The following is a 19,577-nucleotide window of genomic DNA, read 5'->3' as shown; positions in this document are numbered from 1 at the left end:
ATACTTACCTGGCAAGGGAGATACTGTGATCAAGAAGGCGGTTCACCCAGGGCGAGGCTCAGCCATTGCACTCCGGGTGTGCTGACCCCTGCGAATTTCCCAAATGTGGAAATCTCGATTGCATAATTTATGGTAGTGGGGGACTGCGTCCGCGCTCTCCCCTGATCGCTTGTTTAATGACAAACCGTTGCTTGGCGCTAGGCTTGAGGATGACTTGAGTCGATTGCCCGTGCTTATGGAGATCTTTCAAGTCAGTTGAGAAAGACACTTTGTGGACCAATTGAAAGGTAGAAACATTTGTTTGTAGCAAAACATTGTTGACATTTTGTGGAAACATCATGTTGCGAAATGCATGACTTTATGTGGTGTACCAAGAGTTGTTCCTTTGCTTACGGCCATACCAGCCTGAATACGCATTTCCTGATTGGAGAAGTGACGACAGGTGCGAGTGTTTGAGCTGTGAGTAAGTGTTTGCTGGAGAGTGTTTGCTCAAGAGCTATTTTTGTTAATTAATTGGTGTTTGCAATATAATTTTTTTTTGTTCTTGCATTTGAATACTTTTAAGTTTGGTTAGTCTTCCCCCCTTGCAGTTTTGCTGCTTGGGGGAGAGTTTTTTTTTCTTTTTCGGATTCATATTTTTTTGAATTGCTATGACGGACAACATGGAAACGATAAACGGAATGGACAAGGACAAGGAAAATGTGCAACGGAAGAAAAATGAAGGTAAAGAAGGAATGAAATATGGAAAAGAATACACGGTGGCAATTGAGTTGGAAGGAGAAGACAAAGTGACGACAATGGAACTACTGCGAGCAATTAAGGAGGTGTGTGGAGAGGTGGTGGGATGCCGAATGAAAGGAGAAAAGAAGTATGAAGTTACGATGAGGAATGAAAAAGGAAAAGAACGGCTAATGGATGGAATACGGATAAAGGACACCAAGATACTGGCGAGAGATATTAATGTGAAGGAAGTGGTGGTGTCGTTCATGAATCTCCCAGTATATGTAGAAGATGGTGTGATACTGGGCAAGCTGAGTAGCTGGGGAGTGGAGGCTGTCTCGGAGATAAGGAGGCGAGTTTGGCCAGGAACGGAGGTGGTTGACGGGACACGTTTCTGCAAGGTCAAGTTCACAGGAAAAGTGACATCATTACCTTATTCTACAAGAATTGAGACGTTGGAGGGAGCAGAATATTTCAGAGTCATTCATGACAAACAGGTTAGAGTGTGTCGTATGTGTATTCAACCAGGGCACATAGTTAAAGACTGCCCGGAATTTAAGTGCTTTAAGTGTGGCAATCAAGGACACTATGCGAGAGAATGTGATGGAGAGAAGGAAAGGAATTTTTGTGGTAGATGCAGAAAGAGATTGGCGGAGTGCAACTGTGGAGAGGTTATGGCTGAAGAGGGGAGTCAAGCACTATTCGAGGAAGCAGTGGTATTGACGCAAGAAGGAGAAGAAGATGGAGGAGAGGACGTGGTGGAAGGCGGAGAGACGGAGGAAGGAAGAAGGAAGAAGGACCAGAAGATAAATGAAATTGGGAGCAGTATGGACTCAGAAATAAGAAGAGGGAGTTTTCAGGAGGAGGGGGGGAGTGGACTGGGGGGAAGCACGGGGGACTCACAGGGTTTGGGGGAAAGCACAGCACTAACAAGTAGCTCGGGGGGTGAAGAAATGGAGGGGGTTATGGAGTTGATGACAATACCAGAGACGGCGATGAGCACGGGGAGCACAAAGACTATACAAGAAACGGAGATGAATACGGGGAGCACAACGGATGTGGATGTCAAGGGGGTGAGTTGGCTGGAAAACATGGACTTGGAGGATATATCGGATACGGATGATGGAGAAAAGATTGAAAGAACAAGGGAAGGATACAGGAAGAGGAAAGCGGCGGGAAGAGGGGGAGAGAAAGGGTGGAAGAGGAAATGAAACTGGATAACAGGTAGAGGATAATGAAATTATATATATATTTTTTATTTTTATTTATTAGAATGGTTAATATATTGTCATTAAATGCAAATGGTTTGAGGACAATGGAAAAATTTAATAGAATAGTAAAAATGAAGAATTCAGATATTTTATGTATTCAAGAGACGCACTGGGATAATGTATGTGTTTTAGAAGTAAAAAAAATATGGAGGGATTTTATTTATGTAAATAATGGCAGAGGGAATTCAAGTGGGGTTGCTATTTTATTGAGGAAGGATGTGGTGGATAATGTGAAACAGATATTTAATGATAATAATGGGAGGATTTTAATTGTAGATTTTGAATATATGAGTATGGTTTTTAGAATTATAAATATTTATGCGCCTAATACTGAAATAGAGCGCAAAAATTTATTTTTAGAAATAGGGAAATGGTGTGAGGGGAACTGTATTGTAGTTGGAGATTTTAATGTTAAAATGGATAGACTGGATATGACAAGAGGAGCTATTTTTAGAAATGATGTATCTAGGGGGGTTTTAAAGAAGATGATGTTAGAAAAAGGAATAATTGATATATGGAGAGAGGAAAATCCAGAAAAAAGAGAATTTTCTAGAAGGCAGGTGGTTTTAGGGGATTTAAAACAAACGAGGATAGATCTGGTTTTAGTAAAAGAAGGTTTAAGGAATTTTATGAAAGATATTAAGTATGTTTTTACAACTTTTAGTGATCATGCAGGTTTAACATTTTCAGTGGGATTAGATAAGGAAAGAACAGGGGGTGGAATATGGTGTATGAATGCAGGGGATTTGGGAGATGAGGAATATGGGAAACAACTTAAATCTTTGATAGCATGTGAAATGGAGGATAAGCAGAAAGAGAATGATAAGTGTTCATGGTGGGATAAGGTTAAGGAAAAAATAAAAGTTTTTAGTATAGGATATGCAAGGAAAAAGAGAGGTAGGATGAAAAGAGAAGAACATGAGTTGAGGGCTAAATTGGATAAAGAAATGAGGAAGTGTGACAGTGAACCTAATTATAATATAGGAAAGTTTTTGGAATTAAAAGCACAATTGACTAAATATGAAATAGATAAGTGTAAGGGTGCAATTATAAGAAGTAAGGCAAAGTATGTTTTGGAGGGGGAGAAATGTACTTCATTTTTTCTTGGTTTAGAGAAGAATAAACAGAGGAGAACATATATTAGAGAGATCGAAAATATAAAGGGTGAAGTTGTCAATGATTATGTAGAGGTTTTAGAAACAGTGCAGAATTTTTATAAGGATTTATTTAAGAAAGGGGAGGTGGATGAGGGGTGTGTAAAGGAGATATTGGATAGTGTGGATGTGCAAATTAACCTCTACAGAGTACCTAACCCGGATCCGGGAGCACCCCCCACACCCCCCACACTGATTAGCATCGCTAGCATAGCGTCACAATTAAATAGTAGCATCTAAATATCATTAAATCACAAGTCCAAGACACCCAATGAAAGACACAGATCTTGTGAATAAAACCACCATTTCAGATTTTTTAAATGTTTTACAGGGAAGACACAATATGTAAATCTATTAGCTAAACACGTTAGCAAAATGACACCATTTTCTTACTCCAACAGTTTCTTACTCCATCAGGTGCTATCACCAATTCGGCTAAACTAAGATATTGATAGCCACTAACCAACAAAAAAATTCTTAAGATGACAGTCTGATAACATATTTATGGTATAGCATAGTTTTTTTTTTTTAAATGTGCATTTTTCAGGTATAAATCACAGTTCTACATTGCAGCTGCAATCTGATATAGTGCTGATGCAGCTAGAACAATTACAGAGACCAACGTTATATAACTAATTACTTGTCTTAAAACATTTCAGAAAAAATACACAGCGTACAGACATTGAAAGCCCAACATCTGGTGAATCCAAACAATATTTCAGATTTTTTAAATGTTTTATAGCGAAATTAGCATAACTAGCTAATTAGCATAACCAGGCCAGCCAAAACCAGCTGGACGCGCGCGACCAGTTCACATGCACGACAGATATATGAAATAACATCGTAAATTGGGTCTTACTATTGCTGGTCTTTCATCAGAATGTTGATCAAGGTGTCCTTAGTCCTGATGAGTCGTTCAATCCATTCACAATGGCAACTTCCCCTCTTCATTTAGCCTGGGTACTGGTCGACTGGCACGGTCCATGTCCAAAGTTAAAAAACTCAAAGAACGGAACACGGCAAAACTCCCGAAAAAATTCTAATAATCTGATTAAACTATATTGAAAAAACATACATTACGGTGATATGGTCACATGTATCCAACAAACTTCGACACGGAGATATTTTTCATCCGTAACGTCAGCATAACAAAAGACAATGCCACCTCTGAAAACGCGCATCTCAGAAACCGGAAGTTGTCGGTCACGCTAAAGAAATAGATCTTATTTCACGTCAGTACAAGATAAACAAAAAATTTCTCCTCTGACGTCTTCCAGACACCCAGAGGAAGAAGAAGGAAGTGTCATTCGGGTCATAGGTCGCGTGACCATATATAGGCAGAGCTTTGAAGCGAGCATACACATCTTGCAATCTTTTTCTGGCTCAGGGAAAGTGCTGTGAAATGACCTGTGTTTGACTCAGAGACTCAATTGGAACGGTTTTAGAAACCATAGCTTGTTTTCTATCCAATGCTATATGGTTATATGCATATAGTAACAGCAATAATTGAATAAGAGGCAGTTTAGTCTGTAGAGGCAATTATGCTAATGCGAAACAGCACCCCCTGTATTCTCAAGAAGTTTTAAGGAAGAGGATAAACAAATGTGTGATGGGAAGATAACATTGAATGAAGTTAAAGATGCGATTAAGGGTTTACAAGTAAATAAGAGTCCTGGAGTAGATGGAATAATTGCAGAGTTTTATAAAATATATGCCAGTTTTTTAGCACCTATTTTATTGGAAGTTTATCAGTATATGGAGGATAATGATAGTATTTCTGAATCTATGGTGACAGGGCTGATAATGATTTTATATAAAAATAAGGGGAGTAAATTAAAACTGGAGAATTATAGGCCAATTAGTTTATTAAATTCGGATTATAAGATTTTAGCTAAGGTACTGGCAAATAGAATGAAGCAAGTTTTAAATGATATTATAGCACCTACACAGAATTATAGTGTGCCTGGTAGAGATATTGCGGATACAATTAATACAATTAGAGATGTGATAAATAAAATGAATCATGATAAGATGGGGGGAATTGTTTTAAGCATAGATTTAAATAAAGCTTTTGATAGGGTGGAACATGATTTTATGTTTAGGGTAATGGATAAATATGGTTTTGGTAATAGAATAATAGGATGGATAAAATTATTATATAAGAAGGCAAAAAGTAGGGTGAAATGTAATGGGGTTTTAACCGATTCTTTTATTCTTGAGAGATCTGTGAGACAGGGCTGTCCTTTATCAGCTTTATTATTTGTTTTATCGGTAGAACCTTTAGCAGCATTTCTTAAAAGAGATAATCTTATAAATAGTGTAGAGACTCCGCAAGGAGGTTTTAGTTTGATAAATCAATACGCAGATGATACCACTATAACAGTTAGAGATGAGGGTAATGTAAAAAGGGTGATGGAGTGTTTTAAAGTATATGGACAAGCATCGGGTGCAAAGGTTAACATGGAGAAGTCAGTAGTAATGTATATTGGGAAGATTAATGAGGGGAATTTTCCTTTTAAAGTGGTTAAAGATTATTTTAAGGTATTAGGAGTGTTTTTAGGGGTGAAAGAAATGGAAGCTAGGGATTTGACATGGAGTGGTGTAATAAATAAAGTTAGAAAGGTGGTAAATATGTGGAGGGGGAGGTCTTTGAAATTAAAAGGGAAAGTAATTGTCATAAATTCATTGTTGATGTCAATATTTATTTATGTAATGAATGTTTTGGATATGCCAGAATGGGTTTTATCTGAAATGAATAAAATTGTAGTTGATTTTTTATGGGAAGGGAAGGGGGTGAGAATAGCTTTTAAAACTTTGATTGCAGGTTATGAGGAGGGGGGTTTGAAGTTGGTAGATTTAAGTGTAAGGAAAACAGCAATTAGAGTAAAAATGGTACGGAAATATTTATTTGGTGAATTGGATTATGGGTGGAAAAGGTTTTTTAAAGAGTATTTGCAGGAGGTTGGGAGGATGGGGGACAATGGTTTATTGATGAGTATGAAGAAGGAAATGTTAGGTAATATACCTTTGTTTTACAGAGAAGTGTTTGAGGCTTGGGGGCGGTTTTTACCAAATATTTATTATGAATGTACCAGTTTAGAAAATATTTTAAATCAGCCGATATTTTTAAATTCAAAGATAAAGTGCAATAATATGATGTTGTTTTGTAAATATTTTATGAGGGCTGGGATGAGGCAGATAGGTGATATAGCATATGAGGTAATTCCTGGGTTTCTTCCATTTCAGGCTATATATGACAATGTGGTTGAAGTAGATGAAGAAATAAGTAAAACTACTGTGGAGAATATGTATAAGAAAATATTAGGATGTATTCCCGGGGAGTGGGTGATTTTAATAAACAAAGAGGTGGTTAAAAGATCTAGGGCTTTACCAGTTTTATATTATGAAAGTAATGGGGAGAAACATGATTTATCAGGTCTAAAAGTTAAAATGGTTTATAGAAAATGTATTTTAAAAGAGATAAAAAGTCCTGCTGCGGAGAAAGTGTGGTCTAGGGTGTTTCCAAACATGGATGTAAAATCAATATGGAAGAATGTAAATGTAAAATATAATTTTATAGAATGTGAAGACAATGATTTTAAATTGAAACATAATAGGATTTTTACAAATGTGGTTTTGCATCAAATAAATAGGGATATTAAAAGAGAATGTGATATTTGTGGTACGGGGGTCGAAAATTTGATGCACTTTTTTATTGAATGTAGTAGGTTGAAAGATTTTCATGAGTTTTTAAAAGGGCTTTTAGTAAAACATTGGGGAGAAGAGATTTTTACTGGGGTGGAGTGGAGGAGGTTGTTTCTTTTTGGTTTAAATGGGAAAAGTAAAGTTTTAAATATTAATTTGGTGAATTTTGTAATAAGTCATGCTAGATATGCGATAAGATTAAGAAGGAATTTAGGTCATTATGAAGGGAAAATTGTGAGTGTGGAAGGTTTTTTTAGGAGCATATTAGAGAGAGATATAGAGATAATATATAGATACGGTGGAGGAAATTTTGAAAAATTGTTTGTGTGGGGGAGTACTTTTATTGAAATTCTGTCAAATGGGAAACTTGTATTTCATTATTAAGTTGATTTAGTGGATGATTGTGTTTTTAATAGGTTTTATTTTATTTATTTTTGATTTTTTGATTTAGTAAAAGGATGATTTGTTCACCCTTTTTTATTATTGATTGAATGTTGTAAATATTATGTGTTTTTTTCATAATAAAAGATAAAAAAAAAAAAAAATACGCCCGATCTCGTCTGATTTCGGAAGCTAAGCAGGTTCGGGCCTTGTTAGTACTTGGATGGGAGACCGCCTGGGAATACCAGGTGCTGTAAGCATTTTGTCCACTAGGGTGTCCTCTTGCATTATTTCATCAGCATCGCTGCCTTGTAGTAAGCATTTGATGCCGAATTGACTAAATGCAGCTTCTATGGGCTAGTCTCCCATGCCCTTTTAATACAATCAAAGTTCCTTGTGCTGCCAGGGAGCATCTGCCTTTTATTTATAAGACAAATAAGAATATTGTTACTGAATGCAGCTTGTGTGTGCTTTGTGCTCCCTCACCCTGTTCAAATGATTAAAGGAAATACTGCTGGTGAGGAGTGGAACTGGACTGGTGTCTGATGGCCCTGTGTTTTCCATGGTGGAATTACAACCCTTCTTTTAACGGTGTAAATCAAAAGTACAAGAGAATGTGAGATGTTATCGATAATAAATCAATTGGTTTCATGCATTTGTCTGTGTGTGTGTGTGTGTGTCTGAATGTGATTGTATTTCGTCATATCGCATACATTTGTGATATAAGACAGGTTAAGATATTCAAAAGCTATTGGTGATTTTTTTACAGTGTTGCATGATGGGAATCTAGTGGTTCACTGATATAATCTAGGAAACAAAATAAACTACTTTTTCACCACTCTGTCTGCAAGTGCATTCCTAAACGGCATTTAACGCAGGTCGATGTGATGTGGTATGATCAGAACACAAAGTGGTTACCTTCAGCCGAAAATGTTGTCACTGGAGAGACTTGCCCTCCACCGATGTGTGTAACTCATACTTACCTGGCAAGGGAGATACCGTGATCATGAAGGCGGTTCACCCAGGGCGAGGCTCAGCCATTGCACTCCGGCTGTGCTGACCCCTGCGAATTTCCCAAATGTGGAAATCTCGATTGCATAATTTATGGTAGTGGGGGACTGCGTCCGCGCTCTCCCCTGATCGCTTGTTTAAAGACAAACTGTTGCTTGGCGCCAGGCTTGAGGATGACTTGAGTCGATTGCCCGTGCTTATGGAGATCTTTCAAGTCAGTTGAGAAAGACACTTTGTGGACCAATTGAAAGGTAGAAACATTTGTTTGTAGCAAAACATTGTTGACATTTTGTGGAAACATCATGTTGCGAAATGCATGACTTTATGTGGTGTACCAAGAGTTGTTCCATCGCTTACGGCCATACCAGCCTGAGAGAGCACTTCCTGTTTGGAAAGTGAGACAGGTGCAGGTAATTGAGCTGTGAGTGAGTGAGTGTTTGTTTGCTTGAAAGTGTTTGCTTGAGAGCTTTTTTGGTTATTTTTCAACGTTTTTTGGAATAGATGTTTTATTTGTGCATTTGAATACATTTCAGTTTGGTTCGTTTTTTTCCCCCTTTGCAGTTTTGCTGCTTGGGGGAGAGGGTTTTGGTCTATTTTTTGTTTTACGATGACGGACAACATGGCAATGGCTAATGGAAAGGACAATGACAAAGAAAATGCTCAACGGAAGAAACATGGAGATGAAGGAGGGACGAAATATGGAAAAGAATTTACGGTGGCAGTGGAGTTGATGGGAGAAGATAAAGTCACAACGATGGAATTGCTGCGTGCGATTAAAGAGGTGTGTGGGGAGGTGGTGGGATGTAGAGTAAAAGGAGAAAGAAAGTACGAAGTCACGATGATAAATGGAAAAGGAAAAGAGCGCTTAATGGATGGTTTCAAGATTAAAGAAACAAGAATTATGGCAAGAGATATGGCTTCCAATGAACTTATCCTGTTGAGGATGGGGGCGCTGTTGTGACTATTTATGCTAATCGTGTAATTTTTGAAACGGCTTCCCACAAAATCCTTGATCGTACAATATGCATATTATTATTATTATTGGATAGAAAACAGTCTATAGTTTCTATAGGAGTTGAAATTTTGTCTCTAAGTGGAACAGAGCCCATTCTACAGCAATTTCCCTGACATGGAGTCAGATTTCAGAAATTTTGGCCCCTGATCTGGAGTCAGTTAAAAGGGCACTGTTATTGCTATGACTATACGGACACTGCTTACGTCTTCCCCTGGATGCCTTTACGTGATGACGATTTGAATGGGGTCGATTGCGCGTTCACAGGCACTACAAATTAAAAAACCCTGAGGCTAGTCACTCTTTTGGAGCTGCGTCATGCGCCTAGAGGACACCGACCCGCACCTGTTCCAAGCATTAGTGGAGGGAGTAATATTACTCGGGTCATGTTTCTACTCGTTATGGGAGTTAAAAACATCATAAGGTAGTTAATTTAAAGCGTTTTATAGCAATTTATATCCGTTTAGTGCGATTTTGGGACATTTATTTCTGAAACGCTGTGAATTGCTGGGCACGCTTCCAGTTCATCCCGAACGCAGTTGGCATTTCCACATGGCAAGAGGACAGCTTTCCACCAAAAGACGATTACTCCCAAGAAAGGATCCTTTGCCCAAGATACTGATGGAAGAACAGCTCAAAGTAGGACATTTTTATTATGATAAATCGTGTTTCTGTCGATAAATGTTAGTGGCTTAGGACGCCATGTTTTTTGACGTAGCTTCGCTTGGCGCAAACTGTATTGAAAAGTAAGGATAAATAAAAAAATGTAATTCCGCGATTGTATTAAGAATTAAATTGTCTATCAATCCCTGTCCACCCTATATTTTTTAGTCACGTTTATGAGTATTTATGTATAAGAGTAGATCACTGTCTAAGTGGCGCACGGACATTTTCTCACCAGCTTGGCTACATTTCACATTGTCTAACCATGATTTTGGTGGCTAAATATAAACATTTTCGATCAAACTCTATATGGATTGTGTAATATGATGTTACAGGAGTGTCATCTGAAGAATTCTGAGAAGGTTAGTGAAAAAATTAATATATTTTGGCGATGTTGACTTTTATCGCTCACTTTGGCTAGAATCAATGCTGGGCTGCTATGTGCTATGTGCTATGCTAATATAACGATTTATTGTGTTTTCGCTGTAAGACACTTAGAAAATCTGAAATATTGTCTGTATTCACAGGATCTGTGTCTTTCGATTCGTGTATGCTGTGTATTTTTACGAAATGTTTGATGATTAGTAAGTAGGTAAACACGTTGCTCTAAGTAGTTTTTCTATTCCATTTGTGACGGTGGGTGCAATTGTAACCTATGCCATCTACCTGAAATATGCACTTTTTTCTAACAAAACCTATCCCATACCATAAATATGTTATCAGACTGTCATCTGATCAATCAATCAATCAATCAATTTTATTTTATATAGCCCTTCGTACATCAGATAATATCTTGAAGTGCTGTACAGAAACCCAGCCTAAAACCCCAAACAGCTAGAATGCAGGTGTAGAAGCACGGTGGCTAGGAAAAACTCCCTAGAAAGGCCAAAACCTAGGAAGAAACCTAGAGAGGAACCAGGCTATGAGGGGTGGCCAGTCCTCTTCTGGCTGTGCCGGGTGGAGATTATAACAGAACTATGCCAAGATGTTCAAAAATGTTCATAAGTGACAAGCATGGTCAAATAATAATCATGAATAATTTTCAGTTGGCTTTTCATAGCTGATCATTAAGAGTTGAAAAACAACAGGTCTGGGACAGGTGGCGGTTCCATAACCGCAGGCAGAACAGCTGAAACTGGAATAGCAGCAAGGCCAGGCGGACTGGGGACAGCAAGGAGTCACCACGGGCGGCAGTCCCGATGCATGGTCCTAGGGCCCAGGTCCTCCGAGAGAAAGAAAGAGAGAAGGAGAAAATTAGAGAGAGCCAAGATTTTCAAAATGTTCATAAATGACAAGCATGGTCAAATAATAATCAGGAATAAATCTCAGTTGGCTTTTCATAGCCGATCATTAAGAGTTGAAAACAGCAGGTCTGGGACAGGTAGGGGTTCCATAACCGCAGGCAGAAGAGTTGAAACTGGAATAGCAGCAAGGCCAGGCGGACTGGGGGCAGCAAGGAGTCACCACGGCCGGTAGTCCCGACGTATGGTCCTAGGGCTCAGGTCCTCCGAGAGAAAGAGAGAAGGAGAAAATTAGAGAGAGCCAAGATTTTCAAAATGTTCATAAATGACAAGCATGGTCAAATAATAATCAGGAATAAATCTCAGTTGGCTTTTCATAGCCGATCATTAAGAGTTGAAAACAGCAGGTCTGGGACAGGTAGGGGTTTCGTAACCGCAGGCAGAAACAGTTGAAACTGGAATAACAGCAAGGCCGGGCGGACTGGGGACAGCAAGGTGTCAGCATGCCCGGTAGTCCTGACGTATGGTCCTAGGGCTCAGGTTCTCAGAGAGAAAGAGAGAACGAGAGAATTAGAGAGAGCATACTTAAATTCACACAGGACACTGGATAAGACAGGAGAAGTATTCCAGGTATAACCAACTGACCCTAGCCCCCCGACACATAAACTACTGCAGCATAAATACTGGAGGCTGAGACAGGAGCGGTCAGGAGACACTGTGGCCCCATCCGAAGAAACCCCCGGACAGGGCCAAACAGGAAGGATATAACCCCACCCACTCTGCCAAAGCACAGCCCCCACACCACTAGAGGGATATCCTCAACCACCAACTTACAATCCTGAGACAAGGCCGAGTATAGCCCACAAAGGTCTCCATCACAGCACAACCAAGGGGGGGCGCCAACCCAGACAGGAAGTTCACGTCAGTAACTCAACCCACTCAAGTGACGCACCCCTCCTAGGGACGGCATGAAAGAGCACCAGCAAGCCAGTGACTCAGCCCCAGTAACAGGGTTAGAGGCAGAGAATCCCAGTGGAGAGAGGGGAACCGGCCCTGGAGAGACAGCAAGGGCGGTTCGTTGCTCCAGAGCCTTTCCGTTCACCTTCACACTCCTGGGCCAGACTACACTCAATCATATGACCTACTGAAGAGATAAGTCTTCAGTAAAGACTTAAAGGTTGAGACTGAGTCTGCGTCTCTCACATGGGTAGGCAGACTGTTCCATAAAAATGGAGATCTATAGGAGAAAGCCCTGCCTCCAGCTGTTTGCTTAGAAATTTTAGGGACAATTAGGAGGCCTGCGTCTTGTGACCGTAGCGTACGTGTAGGTATGTACGGCAGGACCAACTCGGAAAGATAGGTAGGAGCAAGCCCATGTAACGCTTTAAAGGTTAACAGTAAAACCTTGAAATCAGCCCTTGCCTTAACGGGAAGCCAGTGTAGGGAAGCTAGCACTGGAGTAATATGATCAAATTTCTTGGTTCTAGTCAGGATTCTAGCAGCCGTATTTAGCACTAACTGAAGTTTATTTAGTGCTTTATCTGGGTAGCCGGAAAGTAGAGCATTGCAGTAGTCTAACCTAGAAGTAACAAATGCATGGATTAATTTTTCTGCATCATTTTTGGACAGAAAATTTCTGATTTTTGCAATGTTACGTAGATGGAAAAAAGCTGTCCTTGAAACAGTCTTGATATGTTCGTCAAAAGAGAGATCAGGGTCAAGAGTAACGCCGAGGTTCTTCACAGTTTTATTTGAGACGACTTTACAACCATCAAGATGAATTGTCAGATTTAACAGAAGATCTCTTTGTTTCTTGGGACCTAGAACAAGCATCTCTGTTTTGTCCGAGTTTAAAAGTAGAAAGTTTTCAGCCATCCACTTCCTTATGTCTGAAACACAGGCTTCTAGCGAGGGCAATTTTGGGGCTTCACCATGTTTCATTGAAATGTACAGCTGTGTGTCATCCGCATAGCAGTGAAAGTTAGCATTATGTTTTCGAATAACATCCCCAAGAGGTAAAATATATAGTGAAAACAATAGTGGTCCTACGGAGCTGTGAGGGGAACGGCACCTCAGTACCTTCAGGCTCTGATCAGGCCCTACACCCAAACAAGGGCACTGCGTTCATCCACCTCTGGCCTGCTCGCCTCCCTACCACTGAGGAAGTACAGTTCCCGCTCAGCCCAGTCAAAACTGTTCGCTGCTCTGGCACCCCAATGGTGGAACAAACTCCCTCACGACGCCAGGACAGCGGAGTCAATCACCACCTTCCGGAGACACCTGAAACCCCACCTCTTCAAGGAATACCTAGGATAAACCAATCCTTCTGTCCCCCCCCCCCCCCCCTTAAAAGATCTAGATGCACTATTGTAAAGTGGCTGTTCCACTGGATGTCATAAGGTGAATGCACCAATTTGTAAGTCGCTCTGGATAAGAGCGTCTGCTAAATGACTTAAATGTAAATGTAAATGTAAAACGGAACCTTGAGGAACACCGAAATGTACAGTTGATTTGTCAGAGGACAGACCATTCACAGAGACAAACTGATATCTTTCTGACAGGTAAGATCTAAACCAGGCCAGAACTTGTCCGTGTAGACCAATTTGGGTTTCCAGTCTCTCCAAAAGAATGTGGTGATCGATGGTGTCAAAGGCAGCACTAAGGTCTAGTAGCACGAGGACAGATGCAGAGCCTCGGTCTGACGCCATTAAAAGGTCATTTACCACCTTCACAAGTGCAGTCTCAGTGCTATGATGGGGTCTAAAACCAGACTGAAGCATTTCGTATACATTGTTTGTCTTCAGAAAGGCAGTGAGTTGCTGCGCAACAGCTTTTTCTAAAATTTTTGAGAGGAATGGAAGATTCGATATAGGCCGATAGTTTTTTATATTTTCCGGGTCAAGGTTTGGCTTTTTCAAGAGAGGCTTTATCACTGCCACTTTTAGTGAGTTTGGTACACATCCGGTGGATAGAGAGCTGTTTATTATGTTCAACATAGGAGGGCCAAGCACAGGAAGCAGCTCCTTCAGCAGTTTAGTAGGAATAGGATCCAGTATGCAGCTTGAAGGTTTAGAGGCCATGATTATTTTCATCATTGTGTCAAGAGATATAGTACTAAAACACTTAAGTGTCTCTCCCGATCCCAGGCCCTCGCAGAGCTGTGCAGATCCAGGACAGCTAAGCCCTGGAGGAATACGCAGATTCAAAGAGGAGTCCGTAATTTGCTTTCTAATGGTCATGATCTTTTCCTCAAAGAAGTTCATGAATTTATTACTGCTGAAGTGAAAGCCATCCTCTCTTGGGGAATGCTGCTTTTTAGTTAGCTTTGCAACAGTATCAAAAAGAAATTTTGGATTGTTCTTATTTTCCTCGATTAAGTTGGAAAAGTAGGATGATCGAGCAGCAGTGAGGGCTCTTCGGTACTGCACGGTACTGTCTTTCCAAGCTAGTCGGAAGACTTCCAGTTTTGTGTGGCGCCATTTCCGTTCCTCAACAGTTCGACATATATATGAAAAAGCATCCCAAATTGGGTCTTATCTTTCTTGGTACTCCATCAGAATGTTGTAACGGGGTCCAATGTCCAGTAGAGTCTTTAGTTGGGTTCCAGAACGAATGATTTCCCTCTTTGGTTAGCTAGCACGGTAGCATTGCTGCGCCAGAAAGCGTTTCTTCAAAAAATTCTTCCGTCGTTTCACATCTAAAGTCCAGAATAAATTGCAAAAATATAATTAAAGTATATTGAAAAAACATACTTTAGGATGATTTTGTGACATGTAGCAAATAATATCGTAGTCAGGCATCATATTCAACGTTATCTACCTTGTTCCAGAAGCCGAGATCAAATTATCCTTCGCGCCCGGATTTTTATTTTAACTGCGCAGGTCTCACAAGAAGTTGTGTTATTCAGTCCAGGGACGAGATATTCGACTCCTTTCAATTCTCACTTCCGCATTACAGTCTGACGAACGCCTCTGACGTGTTTATATGGTCCCAAGTCAAATGGCCTTTTATAGAGAAGGTCTTAAAGAGACACATCGCATTTTGGGAAACTCAATTCGGCTGGGAAAATGGCTGTAAAAATATTTCTGTTCGACTTAGAGAAACAATTCAAACCTTTTTAGAAACTACAGACTGTTATCTATCCAACAGTAGTAAATATATGCATATTGGAAAATAAAAAGTTTCTTAGGAGGCCGTTTGAAAATGTGCACACATTTTCCAGTTTTTTCAATATTCAGCGTGCAGCCATAACAGGTTAAGAAATTTTATGAAAGATATTAAGTATGTTTTTACAACTTTTAGTGATCATGCAGGTTTAACATTTTCAGTGGGATTAGATAAGGAAAGAACAGGGGGTGGAATATGGTGTATGAATGCAGGGGATTTGGGAGATGAGGAATATGGGAAACAACTTAAATCTTTGATAGCATGTGAAATGGAGGATAAGCAGAAAGAGAATGATAAGTGTTCATGGTGGGATAAGGTTAAGGAAAAAATAAAAGTTTTTAGTATAGGATATGCAAGGAAAAAGAGAGGTAGGATGAAAAGAGAAGAAAATGAGTTGAGAGCTAAATTGGATAAAGAAATGAGGAAGTGTGACAGTGAACCTAATTATAATATAGGAAAGTTTTTGGAATTAAAAGCACAATTGACTAAATATGAAATAGATAAGTGTAAGGGTGCAATTATAAGAAGTAAGGCAAAGTATGTTTTGGAGGGGGAGAAATGTACTTCAATTTTTCTTGGTTTAGAGAAGAATAAACAGAGGAGAACATATATTAGAGAGATCGAAAATATAAAGGGTGAAGTTGTCAATGATTATGTAGAGGTTTTAGAAACAGTGCAGAATTTTTATAAGGATTTATTTAAGAAAGGGGAGGTGAATGAGGGGTGTGTAAAGGAGATATTGGATAGTGTGGATGTGCAAATTAAGGTAGAGGATAAACAAATGTGTGATGGGAAGATAACATTGAATGAAGTTATAGATGCGATTAAGGGTTTACAAGTAAATAAGAGTCCTGGAGTAGATGGAATAATTGCAGAGTTTTATAAAATATATGCCAGTTTTTTAGCACCTATTTTATTGGAAGTTTATCAATATATGGAGGATAATGATAGTATTTCTGAATCTATGGTGACAGGGCTGATAACGATTTTATATAAAAATAAGGGGAGTAAATTAAAACTGGAGAATTATAGGCCAATTAGTTTATTAAATTCGGATTATAAGATTTTAGCTAAGGTACTGGCAAATAGAATGAAGCAAGTTTTAAATGATATTATAGCACCTACACAGAATTATAGTGTGCCTGGTAGAGATATTGCGGATACAATTAATACAATTAGAGATGTGATAAATAAAATGAATCATGATAAGATGGGGGGCATTGTTTTAAGCATAGATTTAAATAAAGCTTTTGATAGGGTGGAACATGATTTTATGTTTAGGGTAATGGATAAATATGGTTTTGGTAATAGAATAATAGGATGGATAAAATTATTATATAAGAAGGCAAAAAGTAGGGTGAAATGTAATGGGGTTTTAACCGATTCTTTTATTCTTGAGAGATCTGTGAGACAGGGCTGTCCTTTATCAGCTTTATTATTCGTTTTATCGGTAGAACCTTTAGCAGCATTTCTTAAAAGAGATAATTTTATAAATTGTGTAGAGACTCCGCAAGGAGGTTTCAGTTTGATACATCAATACGCAGATGATACCACTATAACAGTTAGAGATGAGGGTAGTGTAAAAAGGGTGATGGAGTGTTTTAAAGTATATGGACAAGCATCGGGTGCAAAGGTTAACATGGAGAAGTCAGTAGTAATGTATATTGGGAAGATTAATGAGGGGAATTTTCCTTTTAAAGTGGTTAAAGATTATTTTAAGGTATTAGGAGTGTTTTTAGGGGTGAAAGAAATGGAAGCTAGGGATTTGGCATGGAGTGGTGTAATAAATAAAGTTAGAAAGGTGGTAAATATGTGGAGGGGGAGGTCTTTGAAATTAAAAGGGAAAGTAATTGTCATAAATTCATTGTTGATGTCAATATTTATTTATGTAATGAATGTTTTGGATATGCCAGAATGGGTTTTATCTGAAATGAATAAAATTGTAGTTGATTTTTTATGGGAAGGGAAGGGGGTGAGAATAGCTTTTAAAACTTTGATTGCAGGTTATGAGGAGGGGGGTTTGAAGTTGGTAGATTTAAGTGTAAGGAAGACAGCAATTAGAGTAAAAATGGTACGGAAATATTTATTTGGTGAATTGGATTATGGGTGGAAAAGGTTTTTTAAAGAGTATTTGCAGGAGGTTGGGAGGATGGGGGACAATGGTTTATTGATGAGTATGAAGAAGGAAATGTTAGGTAATATACCTTTGTTTTACAGAGAAGTGTTTGAGGCTTGGGGGCGGTTTTTACCAAATATTTATTATGAATGTACCAGTTTAGAAAATATTTTAAATCAGCCGATATTTTTAAATCCAAAGATAAAGTGCAATAATATGATGTTGTTTTGTAAATATTTTATGAGGGCTGGGATGAGGCAGATAGGTGACATAGCATATGAGGTAATTCCTGGGTTTCTTCCATTTCAGGCTATATATGACAATGTGGTTGAAGTAGATGAAGAAATAAGTAAAACTACTGTGGAGAATATGTACAAGAAAATATTAGGATGTATTCCCGGGGAGTGGGTGATTTTAATAAACAAAGAGGTGGTTAAAAGATCTAGGGCTTTACCAGTTTTATATTATGAAAGTAATGGGGAGAAACATGATTTATCAGGTCTAAAAGTTAAAATGGTTTATAGAAAATGTATTTTAAAAGAGATAAAAAGTCCTGCTGCGGAGAAAGTGTGGTCTAGGGTGTTTCCAAACATGGATGTAAAATCAATATGGAAGAATGTAAATGTAAAATATAATTTTATAGAATGTGAAGACAATGATTTTAAATTGAAACATAATAGGATTTTTACAAATGTGGTTTTGCATCAAATAAATAGGGATATTAAAAGAGAATGTGATATTTGTGGTACGGGGGTGGAAAATTTGATGCACTTTTTTATTGAATGTAGTAGGTTGAAAGATTTTCATGAGTTTTTAAAAGGGCTTTTAGTAAAACATTGGGGAGAAGAGATTTTTACTGGGGTGGAGTGGAGGAGGTTGTTTCTTTTTGGTTTAAATGGGAAAAGTAAAGTTTTAAATATTAATTTGGTGAATTTTGTAATAAGTCATGCTAGATATGCGATAAGATTAAGAAGGAATTTAGGTCATTATGAAGGGAAAATTGTGAGTGTGGAAGGTTTTTTTAGGAGCATATTAGAGAGAGATATAGAGATAATATATAGATACGGTGGAGGAAATTTTGAAAAATTGTTTGTGTGGGGGAGTACTTTTATTGAAATTCTGTCAAATGGGAAACTTGTATTTCATTATTAAGTTGATTTAGTGGATGATTGTGTTTTTAATAGGTTTTATTTTATTTATTTTTGATTTTTTGATTTTGTAAAAGGATGAATTGTTCATCCATTTTTATTATTGATTGAATGTTGTAAATATTATGTGTTTTTTTCATAATAAAAGATAAAAAAAAAAAAAAAAAAATACGCCCGATCTCGTCTGATCTCGGAAGCTAAGCAGGGTCGGGCCTGGTTAGTACTTGGATGGGAGACCGCCTGGGAATACCAGGTGCTGTAAGCATTTTGTCCACTAGGGTGTCCTCTTGCATTATTTCATCAGCATCGCTGCCTTGTAGTAAGCATTTGATGCCGAATTGACTAAATGCAGCTTCTATGGGCTAGTCTCCCATGCCCTTTTAATACAATCAAAGTTCCTTGTGCTGCCAGGGAGCATCTGCCTTTTATTTATAAGACAAATAAGAATATTGTTACTGAATGCAGCTTGTGTGTGCTTTGTGCTCCCTCACCCTGTTCAAATGATTAAAGGAAATACTGCTGGTGAGGAGTGGAACTGGACTGGTGTCTGATGGCCCTGTGTTTTCCATGGTGGAATTACAACCCTTCTTTTAACGGTGTAAATCAAAAGTACAAGAGAATGTGAGATGTTATCGATAATAAATCAATTGGTTTCATGCATTTGTCTGTGTGTGTGTGTGTGTGTGTGTGTGTCTGAATGTGATTGTATTTCGTCATATCGCATACATTTGTGATATAAGACAGGTTAAGATATTCAAAAGCTATTGGTGATTTTTTTACAGTGTTGCATGATGGGAATCTAGTGGTTCACTGATATAATCTAGGAAACAAAATAAACTACTTTTTCACCACTCTGTCTGCAAGTGCATTCCTAAACGGCATTTAACGCAGGTCGATGTGATGTGGTATGATCAGAACACAAAGTGGTTACCTTCAGCCGAAAATGTTGTCACTGGAGAGACTTGCCCTCCACCGATGTGTGTAACTC

General features: G+C 38.6%; 2 non-coding genes across 2 annotated transcripts; both read left to right on the top strand.

Moving 5' to 3' along the window:
- Positions 1 to 164, top strand: LOC129849477 (U1 spliceosomal RNA). The gene has a single exon (XR_008758664.1). It is a non-coding gene; the product is annotated as a U1 spliceosomal RNA (small nuclear RNA).
- Positions 165 to 8,206: 8,042 nt separating this feature from the next.
- LOC129849475 (U1 spliceosomal RNA) lies at positions 8,207 to 8,370 on the top strand. The gene has a single exon (XR_008758662.1). It is a non-coding gene; the product is annotated as a U1 spliceosomal RNA (small nuclear RNA).
- The last annotated feature ends 11,207 nt before the right edge of the window (positions 8,371 to 19,577 follow it).

Source organism: Salvelinus fontinalis, unplaced genomic scaffold (genome assembly GCF_029448725.1).
Source record: "Salvelinus fontinalis isolate EN_2023a unplaced genomic scaffold, ASM2944872v1 scaffold_1483, whole genome shotgun sequence".
Classification (NCBI taxonomy): domain Eukaryota; kingdom Metazoa; phylum Chordata; class Actinopteri; order Salmoniformes; family Salmonidae; genus Salvelinus; species Salvelinus fontinalis.
Note: the sequence above shows the minus strand (reverse complement) of the source record. Positions and strands in the feature narration are given on the sequence as shown.